This window comes from Rutidosis leptorrhynchoides, chromosome 4 (genome assembly GCF_046630445.1).
Source record: "Rutidosis leptorrhynchoides isolate AG116_Rl617_1_P2 chromosome 4, CSIRO_AGI_Rlap_v1, whole genome shotgun sequence".
Taxonomy (NCBI): Eukaryota; Viridiplantae; Streptophyta; class Magnoliopsida; order Asterales; family Asteraceae; genus Rutidosis; species Rutidosis leptorrhynchoides.
The window spans coordinates 486454117-486469204 of NC_092336.1; positions in this window are offsets into that span (position 1 = coordinate 486454117).

Consider the following 15088-nt stretch of genomic DNA (forward strand, 5'->3'; position numbering starts at 1 on the left):
TCAAATGTTAAATTTAAAAAGTCAACATTATTGTTCTTCAAGAAATTGAAACTCGTTTTAATGTTTATGTTTCAATTAACTGCTCAGAACGATTCTAGGGATATTTTTATACCTATGTTATGAAGAAATGTTTGGTTATAACTGTCTTAATTTTGAAATTGAGTATGGAGTTCATCGTGTCTTCGTATGAACTGCTACTGCAGTTTTTATTTATTTTCTTTTCTGTTCTAATAAACCCTAACACTTAAAATGAGTCGTTTTAGTTTCAATTACGAGTTTTAAAACAAACAATTTAAGTTGTTGTTGATTTTGATCTCTGGTCCAACGAATGATAGGAGGAGAAGATAGAAACGGGTTTTATAAAATAAAAACTAGTATTAGTTTGGAAAGATGAGCCAGCCCAGCTGGTTTGATTGTATTGCGGTTTAGCGAGATGTCCAGGGGTCGAGCCCGAGCGCTGACATTCTTTTTGGCACTTGTTAATTTGAGGTAGTTATCATAATATTATTGTTATTATTATTATTATTATTATTATTATTATTATTATTATTATTATTATTATTATTATTATTGTTATTATTATAAATTGTTGTTAACATGTTAATAAAAATAATAGGATTAGTATTATTATTCTCATTATGATTCTTGTTAAATATTGTTATTTTGATATCATGTAAACACTATCAACATTATTATTTGAATATTTATATTTTTTTTCACTAAGATTATTATCACAACTATTAAAACTAATACTAGAATCATTATAAATATTAGAATTATTATTATAAACATAAGTATCATTATTAATATAAACAGTAGTAATAAAATGGTTAAAATTATTATTATTATTAAGTATTAGGGTTATTATTATTATTATTATTATTATTATTATTATTATTATTATTATTATTATTATTATTATTATTATCATCATCATTAGGAACATAATAAAATTATTATTATAAATATTATAATTAGTGACAAAATAATACAACTTATTATTATTTTTGAAAATATTAGTAATTGTATCATTTTTAGTACTATTATTATTATTATGAATAGGTTTAGGATTATTATTATTGTTACCATAAAACAATACAAGTTATTATTACTCTCACTAATATTAGTATAAATATCATTTCATTACAAATAAATATTTTGTACCTAAAATATACTTAATACATATATTATAATCATATTAATAGTTTATACATCACATATCAAATATAATAACATTATTTATATAAATACTTATATATATAACCAATTAAGAATATTTTCATATAATAATAACCATATATATATAGAGATATATTAATGTAACCAAATATATAGATATTAAACATTTTAAATATATATACACAAATTAAATAAGTATATTATATAATTCAAATTATATATATAAACTTGTTCGAATACGATTATACATTTTAATATATATATATATATATATATATATATATATATATATATATATATATATATATACAAATGATATAGGTTCGTGAATGTCGGTTACCAGGTGTTCAATCCATATGAATGATATTTTTGTCTCTATGCATGGGACGTATATTATGAGAAATGGAAATATGAAATCTTGTGGTCTATTAAAATGATGGAAATGATTATTTATATTAAACTAATGAACTCACCAACCTTTTGGTTGACACTTTAAAGCATGTTTATTCTCAGGTATGAAAGAAATCTTCCGCTGTGCATTTGCTCATTTTAGAGACATTACTTGGAGTCGATCATGACATATTTCAAAAGACGTTGCATTCGAGTCGTCGAGTTCATCAAGATTATTATTAAGTCAATTATAGTTAGATATATTATGAAATGTTATGCATGCCGTCAACTTTCGATGTAATGAAAGATTGTCTTTTCAAAAATGAATGCAATGTTTATAAAATGTATCATATAGAGGTCAAGTACCTCGCGATGTAATCAACTATTATGAATCATTTATAATCGATGCGGACTTCGTCCGGATGGATTAGGACGGGTCCTTTCAGCAGAGAACTGATGTTCAATGCCTTGGTCTTATAAATAACTATCAAGCGGGTCATTCTTAAATTCCATCCCATTATCAGTTCTGACGCTCTTAACATGTTTGTTAAAAGAGCGTTGAATCTTTTTAATGAATTCAATGATAATGGCGGGGGTTTCTGACTTAGTTCGCAAAAGAAAAATCCATGTAAACCAGGTATAGTCATCAACAATGACAAGAACATGTTTCTTGCCACCGAGGCTAGAAATACGCATGGGCCCACATAAGTCCATATGCAATAATTGCAAAGACGATGAAGTACTGGGGTTTTGCTTAAGCGGATGATTAGTCCGTTTCAGCTTACCCATCGCACATGATGGACACACATGATGCTTATCATATTGAAAGGTTGGAATACCATCAACTAAATCTTTAGAGACTAGTCGATTGATACCCTTGTAATTCAGGTGTGACATCCGATGATGCCATAACCATGAATTTTCTTTGGTAGAACGAGTGGCCAAACAAATAGTTGCATGTGATGGTGCATCATTGAGGTCAATAGTATATAGTGAAGCACAACGTTTACCAACAAGAATATCATTCCCTTCGGTGGATTGCACCGAGCATTGTCGACGTTCAAACAGAACTTGGAGATCTCCATCGCAGAATTGGCTCACACTAAATAAACTGCACCCCAAACCCTCAACATATGAAACTCGTTTGATTGTTATTCCATTTTGCACAAAATCTCCGTAACCCGTTATTGTTGCAATCTCATCGTTTCCGAATGTAACCGTTCCTAGGAATTTGTCAATGAATTTGACAAGCAAGGATTTATTGCCTTTCATGTGTCAAGAACAACCGGAATCGATATACCAAACACAGATGTCGAAACCCTGTAAATGTGAATTTCCTAGAGATTAGGTACCCAAAGTTTTTTGGGTCCTTTGCGGTTAGTACGAACAATAAACTTTGGATTAACAACAAACTTTGGATCAATGATGAAATAATCAAGTAAAGCATCATGCAGTTTAGACAATAAAACATCATTTAAAACCACATTACATGAAGCATCATACGCAATATCAATCTTTACATCGTTATCAGAAGTCTTAACACACAATTTATTCCAAGTAGATGTTTTGTTCACAGACGAAAATTGAAAAACATGAGAGGATTTCCTAGGCCGACTAGCAGTTTGCTTTGGTTTGGTTGCTACTTTCTTAGTCGTGGACTTAGGAACCCATACAGATTTGTAATTCAAGTTTGAATTATGACCTGTGACACAAAAAACACCGTTGTTAGTTAGACGTCCAAACTTTTCAGTTGACACATGAGATGACTGATTTTGCAGAATTTTCAATTTGATTGTACGTTCTTTTGCATCATACTCACTTAAATCAGGTTTAGAACTTGTGTGTGTTGTGGACTTAACTGATTTCTTTAAAAGACTCTGTTTTGAAGTTTTTGACATAGGAATCATAGGAATCCTTGCAGTTAACACAGAACCATTTGGAGAATGAACCTTTTTAACAAAATATTGAGTTGTAGAAACAACTTTCGAACCATGATTGCCAAATTGAGAACGTAGAGGATTTTTAAGAATAGTAATGGGTTTTACATCCTTAGATGTTGTTGTTCCCTTTCCCTTCTTAGTAATCCCATCAGTACATTCAAGCACATTGGTTGCAACATTAGACGTTTGCTTAAGTGTGTTAGCCTGTTTCATTTGAATTATCTTTTGTTTTAAGCTTTTAATCTCAAGACATAATTCTTCAGCAGAAACTATCACTTCACCCTCCTTAAAAGCATAAGTACATTCTTTCTTAGGCAGTGAAGGCAATTTATCACACAAAGCAAGCATTTGTTCTAATGATTGGCACTTAAGTTGCAAGTCAATATTCTCCTGTTCAAGTTGAGCTACTATACGATTCAAATTACGTACAGTAGGCAAATGCAAGTAATAATCATGCAAAGGATGAAGTTGACTTTCAAAATCTATCAAAGGTTCAATGTTCGTTTCATCCTGAGGTTCTACTTTTTCATCTAAAGAATTTTGACCTAGAGAATCTGTCTCAAAGAACACAGTTAGTTCATGTGCTAGGTCTTCACGGAAAACATCATCTGGACATGCAGGTAAAGTTGGTAGAATTGGTTTCACATCAAAAATTGGTTCATCAAACACCTCATCTATTGCAGTAATGCTAGAACTAGGTTTGTTAAACACTTCATTCTCAAGCATTAAAATGTATTTCTCTAGCATGAGTGTTGGGATATAAACCAGTCTACGCTTAGGCACATAATCTTCACGCTGCATGTTCTTTTCAGTTTCAACAAGATTTTTCAAGAAATCAGGATTTGATTTACCTATCGTAGCATTGATTTTTTCATACATTAAGCTAATTTGATGGTATTTCCTAGATTTACGATTTTCAATAATATCATCAAAATCAGCATCAGAAGCATGTACAAAATGCGATGGTAAACCAGCTTGAAAATAATCAGAATGATATAATCCTGGAATCTTTTTGGAAGCATTTTCCAAAATTTTCGAATCTTCATAACCCAACCCCCACTTTTCGCCATGAATCGTTTTTGGTCTATTCATGAAAATCGTTTGTTTTGAAAGTTCCATATCCATGATAGCTTTGGATTGCTCTGTTCGATAGAGTTTTTCCTCATATCGAGCAAGTTATGCTTTCATTTGAAAAGATTCTTTTGACAATAAAGAAATTTCAGTGTTCTTTTCAATTATGGTGTTTTCCAATTGAACGATTTTCTTGTTTAGTTTTGAAAGTGTGGGTTCATGTTGGTTTTTCAAATCAGAAAGATTTTTTTCTAAAAATTGAACTTTTTCTGCAAGTCGTTTCGATTTTAAACGATAATCAGTTCTTTCAACTTTAATTGGATGAATTGTCTTTTTCAGATCTTCCAACTCAGTTTCCGTAGAGTTGAGTTGGAGAGTCAATTTTTGCACATCCGTTTGCAATTTGGATGAAGAAGGTCTGGTCTCATTCATTTTGATTTTATCTTTTAAAACCTTGTTTTCAGATTTTAAGCCTTTGACTTCTTTTGACATTGAGACCAGATTCTTCATCAAGTCATTTTGCATTTTGATAAAATCAGGTGAGATTTCAGATGATTGTACCTCATCATCATCGGATGTTGAGTCAGAATTCTCCATTGCTTCCTTAGCTTTGATGAGCTTTGTCACCTTGCAAACATTTGCATGTTCCACTTCTGAATCTGAATCGTCAGTCCAGTTAAACCAAGTATCATCAACCGGTTTTAGCTCTCCCCCAGTTTCCACAATCTTAGCCATCAACATTTTCTTCTTGTAGTAAGATGCGTCCTTCTTCTTAGGCATCTTGCACTCACGAGAGTAATGACCATCTTTGCCACAATTGAAACAAATTGAATCTTCCTTCTTGGAATCATCAGCACGTTGTTGTTTAGATTGATCAGCTTTCTTGTAGTACGAGGAAGATGATGAGTTTTTGCGTTGATTGCTTGATTTGCCTTTAAACTTGTGTTTGTTCAAGGCTTTTGTGAACATGGCTGCCATCTTGACTAATTCAAGGTGAGAATCATCATCATCAGATAGATTCAAATCTTCTGAATCAGTTGATTCTTCAACAAGCACTTTCTTGGACAAGCCTTTGGAAGACGTCAACGATTTGCTCTTCTTTTTAGCAATTAGGGCAAGTGGATCGCCCGGAGAAGACTCTTTCCTTCCTTCTTGAAGTTTAGACACTTCAGGTTGGTAATGCATAAAAACTCCAACAAGCTCATGAATAGTCAACTTATCAATCTCTTTTGTAGATCGAACAATGGTTCCATAAGGAAGCCAATCAGCATTGAGCTTTTTGAGAAACTTCATGTTGACTTCAGCATTTACTTTTATGATCTTGCACCTTTTCAACTCATTGAGAACACCATTGAAACGACGATAGGTATCCTTGAGTGGTTCATCAGTTTCCTGCTCGAAATCTTCATAGAATCCCAGAGCCTTATTCAATTTAGTAACATCTGACATGTCATAACCTTCTTGCTGTCGTTTGATCTCATCCCATATATCTTTTACTGTTGTGTTGCTATTAACATTTTCAAACAATTCATACGGGATAGCTTGCATAACAATATTCTTTGCCTCTATGTCACCCTGAGCTCTCTCACGCTTATCACCAGAAAGTTCATAGACTGGAATTGGCATACCAGTATCTGAATGATAATCAACAACTGGACCATCTCTCATAGAAGCCCAAATGTACTTTGCTTTCTCACCCTTATAGTCTATGTACTGAGTGATACGGTGAAGCCACTGAGTGTACTTGCCATCAAACAACACTGGAGGATGGGAATCTGATCTAATGATCAAAGTATCTTGAGTAGACATCTTGAAAATGAGGTAGATTCGGTAAAGATTCTGTATTACACAAATCTCAGATGAAAAATCACAACAATCTGATCAGAATGTCAGATTCTGTAACAGATTCGGTACTGTAGCAGATTCGGTAAAGTAGCAAATTCGGTAAAGATTCTGTATATCAGATTCTGTAAAAGAAACTGATCAGAAATACAAGAGACACACCCAGATTCAGTATAGATTTGGTAACCACAAGAATTGTAGCCTGTAAACACTTAAAACAATGAATTAAGTGATACAGAAACTCAGATTCTATATATGATTCGGTAGTCAGATTCTGTAAGAATTTAAAGTTCAATCTCAATTCAATCCTTTTGAATTTGATTCTGTAACCTTGCTGCACAAGGAAACACGTTAGTATCACACAAAATATCAAAGATACCGAAAGTATAGGATACCGAATGTCAACTGTAGCAGTTGACAATACCGAGTCTAAGTTTAAAACTTAGAAATATGACATAATCCTTTCTCAAACCACACCAATTAGCTGCATATGATCAAACCGAATGTGAAAGAATCACAATCACACCATAATCTGCAACACTTAAGATGAATTTAAGTAATGAAGCAGACTCGGTATAACAGTTACGATACCGAGTGTTGATCAAATCTTCAAAACTTAATGAATTGAAGAAATTGAACAGTCAGAAATGTGATTTAACACCTCACGAACACAACTGAATCCTTAAATCTTCACAAAAATCCAGAATCAAGCTTGAATTGAGCAATACCGAGAGTTTTAGCCACAAACTCTAAAAATCAACTTGATTATCCATAATTGAAGTTAAAAAGCTGTAATGATGATCGAAACTCTTTCTAAAATACCTAATGCACCTTTGCTGAACTTATCACAAGAATCTGAACGTCAGATTATCAAATTCGATGATACCAAATGTGATTCAAAATACCAGGAGTAATCAGATTCTGTAATCTTCAATCTCTGGATCGATATAGTGATGTAGAATCACTTCCTGGAAGCTCTGATACCAAATGATAGGTCAGATCATGTTGAGATTGAGAGAAATGATAAGATAAAGAGAGATTCGGTAGATAGGAATGAGACTCGGTATTAGAGAGAATCGGTACAATTACATTCCGTAGCTTCTAGAACTCAGTTACAATGCAATGGCTATCTAATTAGGACTACTTAGGTTCCTTATATAGCCCTCTTCTAAGGAACCTTCATTTAAGCTTATTTTCACATTAACACTATACAACTTCGGGGTCCTAACACGGAGTCTTCGGAGAATTCCAATTCATTACCGCTTCTATATTTATCGGATCAACCTTTATACCTTTGGCACAAATTACATGACCCAAAAACTGCACTTCACGTAACCAAAATTCACATTTTGAAAATTTTGCAAATAGTTGCTCACATTTCAACAAGTTCAAAACCTGTCTCAGATGTTCAGCATGTTCACTCTCTGTCTTTGAATACACTAGTATATCGTCTATAAACACAATCACAAACTTATCTAAGAACGGATGACACACTCTATTCATTAAATCCATGAAGACTGCTGGCGCATTCGTCAACCCAAACGGCATGACAAGAAATTCATAATGTCCATACCTTGTTCTGAACGCAGTTTTCGGTATATCTGATTCAGCAACACGAACTTGATGATACCCGAAACGTAAATCTATCTTGGAAAAGAATGAAGCACCCTGTAACTGATCGAACAAATCATCTATTCGAGGTAATGGATACTTATTTTTCACTGTTCTTTTGTTCAATTCACTATAATCAATACACATACGCATTGACCCATCTTTCTTTTTAACAAACAACACCGGAGCACCCCACGGTGAAGAACTCGGTCGGATAAACCTACGATCTAATAACTCTTGAATCTGTGACATCATTTCACGGATTTCAGATGGTGCTAATCGGTATGGAGCTTTTGCAACAGGAGTTGTTTCAAAAACCAACTCAATATTATATTCGACTTCCCTTACCGGCGGCAGACTTGGTAACTCATCTGGGAACACTTCGGGAAATTCTGATACTACTGGAATATCAGCCACTGTTTTCTTTTCTTTCTTTGCATCAATCACATATGCAAGAAATGATTCACAACCCTTTGTCATCGACTTTTTCGCTTTCATCATGGTTATCAACGGAAAATTATACCCGCCCCGCTCCCCTCGGGCCACAACACGGGTTCCATCGGTCGAACAAAAGGTAATCATTTTCCTATCGCACTTAATATTAGCCCTAAGCGAGCTCAGCCAATCCATTCCTAATACTACATCAAAGATAGGAATAGGTAACACTAAACAAGTCACCGGGAAAGACTTCCCTTCAATCTCTATACAAACCCCAGACACATATGTTGTGACGGGTGTGATCTTACCATCGGCTACTTCTACACTAACCGGCTTGGGTAACACAGTAGCTGGTAAATTCAACTTAGCACAGAAATCTAGGAACATAAAACACCTATTGGCACCATAATCAAACAATACGCGAGCAGGTATTGAGTTGATTAGAAACATACCGGTGATCACTTTGTCGGTTGCCACAGCATTCTCAACTGACATCTGAAAAGCTATAGCCTCTACTGTTGGAGGGTTCTTCCTCTTCTGCCCACTCGAGGTAGTTGACCCTATGGCTGATGCTGACCGCGCCCCTGACCCTCCCCCGGAACAACTACTCTTCGATGGACAACTAACCGCACGATGCCCTGGTTTGTGACAACTCCAGCACACACTATTTGGATACGGACATGCTGAAGACTCATGCCCAACAACACCACACTTTAAGCATCTTCTTGTAGCCTCAGAACACTGACCACTATGAGAAGATCGACACGTGTGACACCAATTCCCTTTACCTGATCCAGACCCAGAACTACTCTGACCACTTTTACCCTTCGATTTAAACCCACTAGACTTCTTGGATTTAGATCCTGATTGACCAGATACTTGCCCACCTTGTTGTAGCACATTACCAAACATTCTGTTTCTGGCGGCCTGAACATCACTTTCTACCATCTTAGCCATCACAACCGCTTGAGACAATGACGTAGCCGTTCAAACAAAAGTTCAGTACTCTGGCAAAATGATATTAACAAAATGCTGTATACGCGATGCTTCGTCTGGCACCTACTGTTGTACAACCCTCAGTTTATCCATATACTTCTCTACTACCTCGTCGATCGTCATTTGAGGTGTCATCTTCATTTCAAGAAACTCAGTCTTGATTCGGTTCATATCAAATAGATTACAATACTGTTCACACACCTTCCCATGAAACTGCTCTCACGTGATCATACTCACTTGCTCTTTTGGTATACTGGAAATCAAAGAATCCCACCAAATCATAGCCCTACCTTTTAACATTCGACTAGCACATGTTACTTTCAGCTCGGCTTCACACTGACACGCTTCAAATACCCTTTCAATCTCTCGCAACCAATTGAGAGTTACAGTTGGATCAGTACTTCCAAAAAACTCAGAGGGTTTGCAATCACGGAAGTTCTTATAAGTACACTTTTTGGGTGGTTGCATGTAAGGTTGTTGGAATATTTGCATTTGGTATGGATTCATCATCATGGGATTTTGGTAAGTAAAAGTGTTTTGCGGTGGCATATAGTATTGGTTAGGTATTTGATTCTGAAACTGGTTCTGGTGCACATTAGGTATCGTTTGGGATTGCGCGGTTGGGAATCCAGGTGGTGTATCATCATTTCCAGAATGCCTCGCCAATTCAAGCTCATTAATTTTGTCTTCAGCCTCTTTTAACTTACTTTCTAACTGAAGGATGTAACTATTCTGATCATCATCAGACTCAACACCCTCTTCTGGTGCTCTAAATGTTCCGGGGTTTGATGGGCCAGTTGCATTTCTATCAGCCATACCTGTGCTACAAAACAGCTCACTCAAAAGCTTAGTGGATAACAGTTTGTTCAATCACAACTAACACACGTATATCCTATTTTCACTTAGCCCCCACTCCCACAGACATGTTTAACTTGCCTCAGGGTTTGGGAACAAAGTACGCGCACGTATTTGTTGCCAAACCATGCTCTGATACCAACTTGTAACACCGGTCTTTTTTTTTTTAAACACAGCGAAAGACTTTATTAATAAACACAATATAGGTCACGTCATTATATTAATCTGAGTAATTAAGTTTAAGTTTACACAACGGTGTTACGTTATTACAAAACATGATTTAAACAAAAGTCCACATCAGAGTAGGGTTGTCAAACATGTCTTCTGCATCAATACCCATCCCGACTAGTAGTACCTAAACCTGCAAAGGGGGAAACATGTGGGGGATTAGCGCACCGCTAAGTGAATGGAATCTATCTAACAGATATAGCTTAAGCCACACACAAGCTATATACTACAACAACACTTGCTAACTACCAACTAGCATACAATAAGACAATACGAGGATCGACAGCTTGTACGAGCACACGACTCTCAGCTGATCGGGCCTGAGTCTACCGATAGTCCCTGCTACTCAATTCACAGTATAGTTATCCAGATGCAGGGGATGCATCATTCACACTATACTTCACAATCAGTAGCCTATGGACCCAACCTCCCCTAGGCACGGTTGACCTCATACGGACTCTAACCTCTCCTAGGCACAGTCTCGAGTCCCCAGTCTCCCTAGGCCCGACTGGTGCCATTCACACAGTGTACACATAATTCACATACAACATCAGGCAAACGATATTATTCTATCATGGCAATTCCTACACTACGCATGGTAAAAGAGTTAACCACAGTAGCATGATATGCTACTTAAACTCTATCCGTAGATAGACCCACTCACCAATTACCAGCAACTGCTCAGTTATTATTTCTGAGCTACCTCCTTGTCCTTATCTCCTGAGAACAGCAAAAACCAAGTTAGAATAGTGTTCCCATCAAGATTAGACACACTGACAGCGAATTATAGCAAATTAGTATAAAAAAAATGCGTCCGCTAAAATTTTCATGCTTCCTGGACACTCAGTCGGTCGACTGACACTGACAGTCGGTCAACTGTCGACACAACCGGTCGACTGTCGACACAACCGGTCGACTCACTCGGTATTACATCAATCGGCCGAAGGTAAATCTCAGTAGGTCGGTTCACTCAACAATCGATCTGTTCACCCTCAGTCGGCCGACTGTCGACCGACAGTCGGCCGACTGTCGACTGTGTTCATCTTCCTCAGAAACCGAACAAAGGCTACGGACTTCACAATGAAATCCTCAAATCTCGATCTAGAGCTCGTTTTAAACACCAAAATCAACCACAACTTGTTCACTACTTGTAATAGACTCAAAACCCACAACAATTTGACCATAACAACACTTAAATCACTTATTTTGACACAAATTCAAGCTTTTTACAAAACTCACACAAAACCATGAATTTAACAACGAATTGAACACAAAAACACATGTTACTTACCTTGATAGACTCAGTAATCTGTAAGAAACAAGATGGTATGAACAATTTGAGCTCTAGAACACAATTTAGGAATCTAGAGTTAGAGATAGGAGATGAAGTGGTTACGGTTTGGTTTAGGAAATTTCTAGAGGGAGGAAGAAAATGAGAGGAAAGGGCAGCACAATACACTTATTTGGTGTTAAAACCCCATACCCCACAACACACGGGTATTTACCAGTTATCTGATATCTTTCGCACAAGATTAGGTAACCCAAACGAGGTCCAATTGAAATAAATAAGCCTGTTCTGGGACCCTTGTCACAAACTGGTCACAACACAATTATAATAAAATGCTAATAAAATAATTAAAATAAAAAGCACTTAAGACTAAGCACAAACCCTAAGGGCAAAAATAGTCCACTTACAACTAGCCCGGGTTTCAGTCTGTTACAAATAAAAGATATTATAATAAATATTAATATATTAAACTTAATTATAAGCTGAATAAAATTTTCATTTTTAATACTATTATCGTTATTAGTATTATTATTAAGTAACATTATCAATGATGTTATTATTAGATTGTTGTTATTATTATTGTATGTATTGTAATGTATAGATATTTAATATATGTTATTATAGCTATAACTATTCAACTTTTACATAACTAATAAATCATAATATTATATATAACTACAAGTTAAAACATAAATATTAATATTAAAATCTATTAAGAAAATTATTTATATGAGGATGAAATACATGTAACTTGTTATATTAATATTATTATTATTATTATTATTATTATTATTATTATTATTATTATTATTATTAGAAAATAATACAATTTATTATTATTATTATTATCATTAATAACATTATTAATATCATTTTTTTATTCTTTTTAGTATCATTATTATTTATTATTGTGAACGAAATTATTAATATTATTATTATTAATATTATTATTATTTTTATTATTAATATTAATAGTATTATTATTATATATATATTAATAACTATTAATTATAACTATTAAATTAATTATACAATATAAATCAGATTTTATATACGCCTAATATCTGTATCAATCACTATCTGTCCCATTTTTTTTTCTTCAGCCTCTGCTCACGGGTTTTTGTTTCTGACAACCACCATAACTACAAAACAAGATTTATAATTGATAACTACTGCTTCATTATTCTATTAAAACCATTATACCATATAATCCCTCTGATTATTCGCAAAGAAAAACAGAAATATTGTTTTCATCTCTGTTCTTGTATCAAATTACCAAAAACGCGATTCAAATTTAATTGTAAAATCCAACAATGCAGTTATGTTAGGAATCCATCATTTAATCAATCTGTAAGTTCTCATTACCCAGTTATTTATATTCATTACAAATTCTTGAAGTCAAAGTTTAATTTGAAAAAGTCAATGGAATCGTTCTTCATAAAATTCGAGCTCTAGTTAATGTTTTTGGATCAATTGATGATTCTAATGTATTATAATGTTAATTTAGAGGATAGTTCATGAAGAGATCATAGTCTTAAAACGTCCAAATTTTTAAATCAATAATTGATTTTTTTTTACTCCGACGAACACAGACAGCGGTTATTCTTCTTTTAATTTTTTTTTCTTCTTTCTTGTGTCTGATAATTTAAGTTAACAATCCCTGTTTTATTTGTTTCAGTTCCTATAATAAATCATATATCGATTTGATGATATGTTCGATTTCCTAATCGATTGGTTTTAGAAGTAGAAAGGGATGACAGAAAAATTTATATATATATATATATATATATATATATATATATATATATATATATATATGAGTATGGATTGATAACAGAAAAGTGAATACTGTGTAATGGTTAGAGAGTGATGTCGGGGAGCGGGAGGTCGCGGGTTCGAGTCCCGTCTCAGACGTTTTATTTTCATAAAAGCTTTGAGGTAGTCATTTTTTTTAAGATCATTAGTTTTATTGTTATTATTATTATGTTATTAATATTACTAATTATTATTATTATTATTATTATTGTTATTGTTATTTTTTTTAGTATCATTATTGTTGTTAGTTTTACTCTTGTTAAATATTATAGATAAAAACCATTATTTTTATCAACATTATTATTATTATTACCAATATTACAATCATTATCGTTATTAGTATTATCACTAAATAATATTATTATTATCGTTATTATTAATTTTATAAGATTACTATTAAATTGAGTATTACTAATACTTGGATTAGAATTACAAATTGATGTTATAGAAACTTAGTCACTAGATTAGGAAATTAAATGCGAAGATTATGATTATGATTAGGATTATTGTTATTATTGTTATTATAAAAACAATACAAGTTGTTATTATTTTTCACCAATATTAGTATTAATATCACTTTTTGTAATTATTAGTTTTACTATTATTATTATTAACATAAGTATCAATTTTAACAAAATCGTTATTATTATTAGTACTATTGATATTAAGAAAGTTATTATTATCAGTAATCTATTATTATCAAAACTGTCATTTGGTTACAAATAACTATTTTGTATCTAAATTATACTTAATACATATATTATAGTTATATTAATAACATATGAAACATAATAACAATAATTATATAAATACTTATATATATGAGACAAATTAATGATATCTTTTATAAAATACTAACCATATATATATATATATATATATATATATATATATATATATATATATATATATATATATATATATATATATATATATATATATATTAATATAACTAAATATATATGATATTAAACAATTTGAATATATGCACAAACTAAATAAGTATAATATATAATTTAAGATAAAACATAAAATTTTTCGATTATGATTTTAAATGTATTAATATATACATACAAATGATATAGGTTCGTGAATCCGAGGCCAACCCTGCATTGTTCAGTTGTTCAATATAGTCATATGTATTTTTACTACAAAATACAATATGGTGAGTTTCATTTGCTCCCTTTTTAAATGCTTTTGGAATAGATATTTTTGGGACTGAGAATACATGCGCTGCTTTTTTATAAATGTTTTACGAAATAGACACAAATACGTGAAACTAAATTCTATAGTTGAATTATCGAAATCGAATATGCCCCTTTTTATTAAGTCTGGTAATCTAAGAATTAGGGAACAGACACCCTAATTGACGCGAATCCTAAAGATAGATCTATTGGGCCCAACAAGCCCCATCCAAAGTACCGGATGCTTTAGT